Raw genomic sequence first — 8,183 nt, 5'->3', positions numbered from 1 at the left:
TCAATCAATCAATCAATCCCTCCCTCTGATCACAGAAGAGTGTTTGTACCAACCCTAGCTCAGTAGGAGTGGTTGCTGCAGTGAAATTGAAAGCAACCCCATAACCCTATAGACGAGCACTTAGTTAAGAACAATGGATAAGATGCCTACACCGGCATCGCATACCCTTAGCTAATGTTTACCAAAACACGGCCACAAAAGCTGCAATCGAAAGGTTTTCCTCCCGTACCCTTAGAGTACCAATGATGACAGCATCCGTGTATTTTTAAATAATGACTCGAGTCAATGCATATGAAATGTAGATATTTTATTCTTGCCTTGCATATCTACAGTTGACATTTTTCCAGGCTATCATAGTTTGTACAGTAACGTTTCCTTAAAAATTTCAATAAATGGTTTACGTTCGCGAGAAATCATAAACAGCGAAGCAGACTGGTTATATGAATGACGTGTATATCGGACTAAATACGAGAAGACGATTCTATTTATGTAAACGACGATGAACATTTAAATAACCTGCGTTATGGCTACAAAGTAATGTCTTGCTGCAGGCCAGAGATCAAGAAATGCCATTCAAACGGTGCGGATAAGAAGTCGATATCGAAGCTCATTAGGCAAGGACGTATATTTAGGCAGCAATAAACGCTACTAGTGTCGACATCTTTTCATTTACAGCGGGGTCAAAATTCACATAACGTCATTCACAACTTAGCAACAACAAACCGTAACAGGAAATGTTATTTATACAAGAAATAACTGCTAGTCAAAATAACCGTCCTCTCGAACCAGGAACCGCTTGCTGTCAAGTTTAACGCACGAGAAACATTATATGTATGAAGACAACACGTTTAAGTTATAAAAATATCGTTTATAAAAAAAACACTGCAACTGCGAATGCAAGGAATTTTCTGTACCACTTGGCGAACCATCCTATTTTTAAGATTTAGCAGATTTAGATCCATGCGGGCTGTCAAAGACACATCGCGCAACTTTAACACATATTTTGTAAAACCACCATTTTGTAAACTACTATTAGTGAACGAAAAGCTAAGGTCGCGTCAACGCGCACTGAAATGCGAATGGATGTTATGTTAAAGGGTGCACAAGCCCGTAAATTATAGGGGAAAAATTGTCACGCAGGTAGTCGAGCACCCAAGGTTTCAACTGATTGCAGGAATGAAGCTGCATTCGAACATAAGCATACAGAATTTAAAAAGAAAGGTGCGGCTAGAGAGTCTGGTAGGACCCTACCACACCAAGGGCGAGGGCAGGGACCTGTTCTATTTCATTCAAGCCAAATATAGCCGCGGTCTCAATAATCCGCGGTATTCAACTGAGAGTTTGTTTTTTTTAATCTGGTTGCATGCACTTGCTAAAAATGCCTGTGTGTTCTTCACACATAATTAGCTTACACAAATGTTTACAACGCAATGCCAGAAACACGCGTGATATCTTTTGTAAAAAATGGGAAACGTCCAAATTGCTTGAAAAAAAACCTGTTATTTAGATTAAACACTGTAAAATTGCTTTATTTTCGTAAAAACTTGTGTTCTGTACCAAGTGCTTACTACTTGTGTTCTGAACCACGCTGGCCTCCTAAATGTTTAGTTTCGTCACAGCAGCGCCGCTGTTTTTGAACAGGGCTGCAGCTACAAGCTACTCTGGTGTTCATGTATTTACATGAATTCTTGTTCTAAGAACTAAATAGCCACAATCTTTTTTACTACTTACTTTACTCATTACGGCATTGGAATGGGAATGTATGATCTGTACCAACCTGTTACCAACCTTTACTGCTCTGCCAATTTCTTCTACTAGGATTTTTATTTTAGCCCTTGATGCTAACCTTTGTTAGAATTTTTGTTTTGGAGCTGTTACATGACACCTCAATATTAGTTTTATTATTTTCACGGCAACTGAATCACCGGTCAGAAGATAATCGAGACGGATCAGAGATTGAGATCGGTGTCTGCTATTCTTGTTTCGCAATGTCAGAAAAGCGCAATAAATACTTCTAAGCCTAACAAACCTAAAGGTTGGAGAACAACGAAGTATCTCCTGAAGTGTTCCGAAAAACATTGCCGCAAAGTAGCGCACAGTGCTCTAAGGATACTTTGCAACTTTTTTTTTTTTTGTTTTTCATCTGAATGGTCCATCGACTACGCAATTAATTTTTTTTCCCGTTTTCGACAGGGGTGGTGCCAGTACAGCGGTGATGGAGCGAAAACATTCTTGCAGGAAGCTGAACGCATTATAGTCCCACGGATGAAATGTTATTGGGTAATGTTTCTACAGGTATTAAAATTGTTTCTGCCAGCATTGTGAGCGCCGCCACCTTCCCCCAAGCCGAGAGGAGCAAAACCGGCCACAGCACCGGTAGGGATCCGTGGTACGCCGCGTGTACAGAGCGCTGGCTCGCTGATGACTGCTGAGCCGTTGTGTGAGGCAGCGATAGGAGTGCGAAGCTTGGCGGAGGGGTTACAGAGCACTTCCGCACTTCCCCACTGAGCAGAAGCCAACTAACCGGATCAAACTAGTTTCTTCATAAGTGTTATTGAGGAGAGTGGCAGCCGACCAGCAAGCGAGCCCTGTCGGTTGAACTGTGCCACCGCACTCTCCGCATCTTTACGTTGCTCTGCGTATGCCCAATCTATGCTTAGCAGCGGATGCACGTGCTCTTTTTGTATTATGAGGCACGGTTCATACTTACGACGTATTTTATGACCACATTTCTGGCATAAGAACGACGCCGATGCGGCTTTTTTTTATATAATGAGACAAATAATGATTTCGCCTTAAAACGATCATTTAATGCTTTTGCCTTAAGATAAGGTTTTCACCTTAAAACGACCAATGCGAATTTAGTCAAAAAATTTAACCGATTTCTATTTGATAATGAGCATACCTTATAGCTTAACACAACTAGTTTCAGAATACTTAAAAAAAACTATGGAACGCTCTTTATTCTTGTCAAACACGGGACAAGAGCTGTCCGCTTTTTTCCACTCCTCTGGGTGTGCTTATACAAAGAACTTTTATCGGCGAAAAGGGACGTACTGTAAAACAAAATGGCCTTCCATGGGTTCTTGCGAGCAGTTTTGTAAGCGGTAAACAAGTTTTTCTGGGAGAAACAGAAACTAAGAAAGCGTGGCTGTCGTCAAGAACTATTTTGATGTGGTGATATATAGCCCAGCAAAACTTCCTCAATCAGCACTCAGACTCACTGCGTGGCAATGTGCCCGATGGACCGAAGTAGAATATCATAGTTTAATTCAATGTGGATGAATCTATACAATGGCGCTGCCCTAGATTCTTTTAATCACATACTTTGCGGATCATCATTGGGTCAACTTACTCCAGCTAACAAGATGAAGGAGCCAGATAGCTCATAAGTTCGCGCTACAAATTGCTCCAATTTTTCTCATACCCCTGTGAGATACAGAGGCGCAGAATTACATACATACATACATTATTACGAAGTGTAGCGGGTAAAATGCGATCAGCTGGTGATCTAAACGAAGGCCGCCTGTAGGCGCCGAAGAACACGGTCGGATTGAGACAGGCCGATCTGTTTGAAGACACAATCTTGAAGACACGTCGGGCAGGCATCGAAGGTTAGGTGCTTGAGTAGGTACTGAGGTGAAGTCACGTGGTGATTGCCAAGGTTGGTTGGGACCTGGGCTCCTGTATTCAGCTTTAGGCACTTCCAAACTGACGGTGGAGCTGAAGCATGTCGTCGTCCGGCGGCATACTTCGTCCGAATCTGGAGAAAGCATTGCATGCAATCAAAACCAAGTAAGTAAGCTCAGGTACTTGCACGCGTCGTTTGGTCAGCTAAGCAACCAAGAAAGGCCCCGCAGCGTCGGTTTGGGGCATTACAAATGAAACGAGTAAAATGAATTTGCAGAATAAAATCGTTTAAAAAACACGATGAATGACGGGCATAAAGTAAGAATTAAACAAGGGAGGAAAGACAATGTTTTCTTATACAACTTTCCGTAAGAGGGCGGAAAAAAGGGAACTCCATCAACAAACAGTGACGAACGACGGACGATCTTTAGGCTGACAGTCACGAACAGTCGAATATATCAAACAGGTACATGCAAGTTAACAGAAGGCTAACCAAAATGTCTAATCGCGCAAATAAGATTGTTGGCATCCTTCCGATAAAAAAACCCGGCTAACTATCAGGGTTTAAAAGCAATGCGTCTGACCAGAGAATGTCAAGACTATGGTAAAATTACCCACCTCTTCAATAACTTAACGTAATATGGACTCGGTGGCATTCATAAAAGCATCTTGGAAATCAAGCTCGTCTGCGGTTTGTTCTGTTTTTTGGCTATAGCCATTACGGCAATTCACGAAGGCACAGTAAACGCTAGTTATAACAAAATTGCTTTACTCCGCAGTGCCAGCAAATCATGGCATCTTTCAACGAAGTATCGCTTATTACGAAGCAAGTTTCCTAAGACTCCTTTAGAACGAAGGTTTACCGTGCGCCGATTGGAAGAAAGCTGAGTTGGGGGTATTTTGTGACGTGCGTACGTGCGCACGGGAAGATCTTTTGCTGGGTCAGCATGCATCCTATTGCGTGTTAAAACAAGTCGAGTCCGCCGTAGTACCTTGGCTTGCCGAGGACAAGGTAGTAGTCGTCCAGCTCCCTCAGGTACTGGACCAGTTGCTGCTCGGTGTGGAAGACAGGCGGCATCGGAGGCTTGCGCCTGTGCAGCGGACCGGCCTCCCCACCGGCGGTCCACAGCAGGACCATGCTGAACATCGGAACCAGCAGCAAGAGACAGGTCGCCTTGCGCATGGTCCCGGCTCCTGCAAACGGGACGGTCGGTAAACCCGCACTCGTGCACGCAGCAGAGAAGAGGATCGTCGAAAAGCATCGCCAACATCAGCCCGCCGAAAGCTGTCAACACGCGTTTATTGAATAATGTTTGCTCGAATTACAAGTGCCCTAGCCTAAACTCGGTGATCTGAAGTCTTCAGGGCATCTCCTCAATGGCGCGACTCATGGGAAATATGTTCGTCCGGCAAAGCTAATCCGTGATATCTGGAACGGCATTGGCCTGCTAAGACTGCAGTGTACACCAATAAGAACAAACCTTAATGCTTAAAGAGGATTTGTTGCACTATTAATTTCTTGCAGCGCAACACTAACATGTATGGTAAAGAAGTGAGTATCCTGAGCCCTCTTGCCCTAATGCTACTGTCATTTATGACTTACGTAACCCGCTTAGCGGTATGTATTTTCGCTGTATAGCTGCCAACGCCAAACCATGCACCTGTTTGTGAAGAGTCCGCGAAAGTGAGCAGAACGTGTGGTGAGGAGGACGGAAGGAGTGTGAAGAAGGGGGAGGGAAATTAAGGGAGGAGACCATGGCGAGGAGGACGGAGAGAATTGATGCGAGGTGGGAGGAGGAGGAAGGTGACGAGGGGGGGGGGATAAATGGATTCAGTTCAACGCGCGACTGCCCTACTACCATAATTTCCACGCTGGTACGGACCTCGCCGCATCAAATGGCATGATTGCACCACGGTCGTTGTGCCTTGAGATGTCACCACGTGCTAAGTTCCAGCATGCGTAATATCTGTCGGGTGGTTTTAGTTCATCGTTACTCCTACCTGACCGTTGGAGGTAGAGTGGTAAGTCGTGGCGACCTGCAGTAATCAAATAGGGGTAACCTTACCCATACCCATCGCTACCAATACAATGCTAACAGAAATTGAATAATCTTTTCTCAACAGAAGGGTTCTGCCCCCATATTGAGCAAAACACTAGATAGGCTAACTCATCCCCGCAAGAATTAGCAGCACAAGCAAAATTACGTAGTTCTAGCAATGTTGTATCATCCCTGCAAAGTACCCGTCAGGCAATGCTCATACTACTTAAAAGTAGCTCTGACATTGCCATGCCGTAGTGCTCCCACTACCGTCACCAAAAAAGCTCGAAGAAGGGGCTAATACAGCTATATATAGATGTAAAGTCTAGCCAAAGGATGAAATGACTGCTGCCGCAGTTCGAACCAATACTACGCGCAAACTCACCGGCCGTTTCACCGGAAAGATGTCCAGGCAATTCCGCGCTTGGTTTGCGAACGCGTGTCAAATGCGCACATGTGCGGACACGCGGCGGCTTTTTATCACCTCCGCCCCGAGAACCCTCTTGGTTTTGGCTTTCGCGCCTTTCGTAATGTTTTCTTCTACTTCCGTAACAGTTTACACGGATCGCCCGACTTCTTTTACTTCTCTCCGTCTTCGGCCCTGCAACGAACGCCTCCGCGAGGCACCCGCGGAGAGGGCAAGCAAAACAAACAATCGCGTCTCGACAAGCGGCGTTTCGCACAAAGCGCGCATGTCGCGTCCAGAGCCGGCCAGCGCGCCCGCGTCCCTGCCGAGCTCGAGTCCTTCCAGAGGCGAGGCGCATGCGTGGACTGGACGGCCCGCCACCGAAGCCGTAACTGCCACTTGCGTCACAGCGCCCGCATGGATGTGTCCCCGGCTAATAGGTCGGCTGTGGACGACACGACCGTACGGGCTCTCTCTCGGCAGAGGAACGGCACGCAGCCGTAGCGGGGGTGGGCCGTCCGGTGATCTTAACGGTATGGGTAAGGGGTGAGGAAAGAACTTGCTAGAACCGCGAAGGGCAGGGTGAGAGTGGGGCCATTTTTGTCTCGCCTTACGAAGCAGAAGTATGATATAAATGGATCTGGGAACGTTCGGCGATTGTCCCAGCGTCGCTGAGGCCGCATACGTAACCGTGGTTGGGCCACGAGGAAGGCGAAGCACGTGTGCCCCACTGAAAGGCAGGATGAGTGCTCAGGTTTTGCCAGAAAACGTCAGGCGGACTATGCAGGGATTCGATGGAATGAAATGCGATGTCATTCGCTAAAATGAGCGAAATCGCGCGAAATTTTGTAGAATTTATTTGGGTACCGGGCACTCTGGTACGTAATGAGCTGTATCTCAAAATGCCTACCTTACGTCTAGCAATTTGAACAATCTTATACGCTAAATTGCGTGAAACGCCTCACAGAGCGTGAGAATGGACTTGCGTGCGTTCGGTGGGAGGGCCCTAACAGGACGTGGATTGTGATGTTGGAATTTTAGAATATGATGTTATTAAAGGACATTTTGAATTTTTCACACAAATTTGTAGAGTGAAATAAAAATGAGCGATGTTATACAAAACAGAATTCTGAGAGTTCTATGCGTAAAGGTCTTTTACTCCGATTCTCTTCACTTTTAGTTGTCTAATAGTCTGATTTGGATTTGAGTAGCCCAATTGGGCTACTTTTGGTCTATTCGAACAACTTGTTGTTTCGTTTGCTCTTTTTTTTTTTAATGTGTAAGCCTTCCTTGCCAAGTACTCCAGAGCCCCTATCGTGTAACGCCCTGTATTTTACCGAAAGTGCATAATTGTTCAAGTCATTTATTCGTTGTACAGTCGAGCCTGGCTAATTCGAACTCCAAGGGGAAATAAAATCTGTTTGAATTAGCCGGGGTTCGGCGGCACAGCTCACGCTACGAGTATTACAAACGCATGCGCGATAAAGTAGATGGTATTGCACGTCCTTCGGAGCGCGCACTTTCACTAATCACGCGCTGCGAAAGAAAACAAAACAAAGAAAAAGGCAGCGCCCCGCGGGAGAAAGAAAAGGACTGCGCTCCCGCAAGCGCGCGCAGCGTGATCGCGTGGTTTGTGCCAGCTGCTTCAGTTGTACGCGGAGCAAGAACGCGTCTACGGTTTTGGGAAGCTGCGGAGGCTAGTGACGCATTGAACTTTGACCTTCGGCTTCAAATCTCGATTTGATTGATTGTAGGGTTTAACGCGCCGACGCAACGCAGGCGATGAGGCGCGCCGTAGTGGAGGGCTCCGGCTTAATTTTGACCACCTGGGGATCTTTAACGTGCGCCGAAATCTCGAACACACGGGCGTTTTTGCTTTTCGCCTCCATCAGAAAAGCGGCCGCCGCGGCCGGGAATCGAACCCGCGACCTCGTGCTCAGCAGCGCAACGCCTTAGCCACTGAGCCACCGCGGCGGGTGGCTTCAAATCTCACCAAAAGTAGTATGTGCTGATGGGCAATAGTGTTCGAATTAACCGTGGCACGTGTTTCAGGTTCGAATCAGCGAGTTTTCCCCCAATCAGATACTACACGTCACTTTGCCTGGACC

At 46.3% G+C, this 8,183-nt stretch overlaps 1 long non-coding RNA gene across 1 annotated transcript; it reads right to left on the bottom strand.

Moving 5' to 3' along the window:
* Positions 1-318: 318 nt before the first annotated feature.
* Positions 319-6,540, bottom strand: LOC144179139 (uncharacterized). The gene is made up of 3 exons (XR_013324159.1): positions 6,055-6,540; positions 4,623-4,824; positions 319-3,763 (listed from the first exon to the last, which is right to left on the bottom strand). It is a non-coding gene; the product is annotated as an uncharacterized LOC144179139 (long non-coding RNA).
* Between the last annotated feature and the right edge of the window lie 1,643 nt (positions 6,541-8,183).

Source organism: Haemaphysalis longicornis, unplaced genomic scaffold (genome assembly GCF_048455015.1).
Source record: "Haemaphysalis longicornis isolate Haplotype H1 unplaced genomic scaffold, Haemaphysalis longicornis Haplotype H1 scaffold_4, whole genome shotgun sequence".
Taxonomy (NCBI): domain Eukaryota; kingdom Metazoa; phylum Arthropoda; class Arachnida; order Ixodida; family Ixodidae; genus Haemaphysalis; species Haemaphysalis longicornis.
This window is presented reverse-complemented; position numbering and strand designations above follow the sequence as displayed.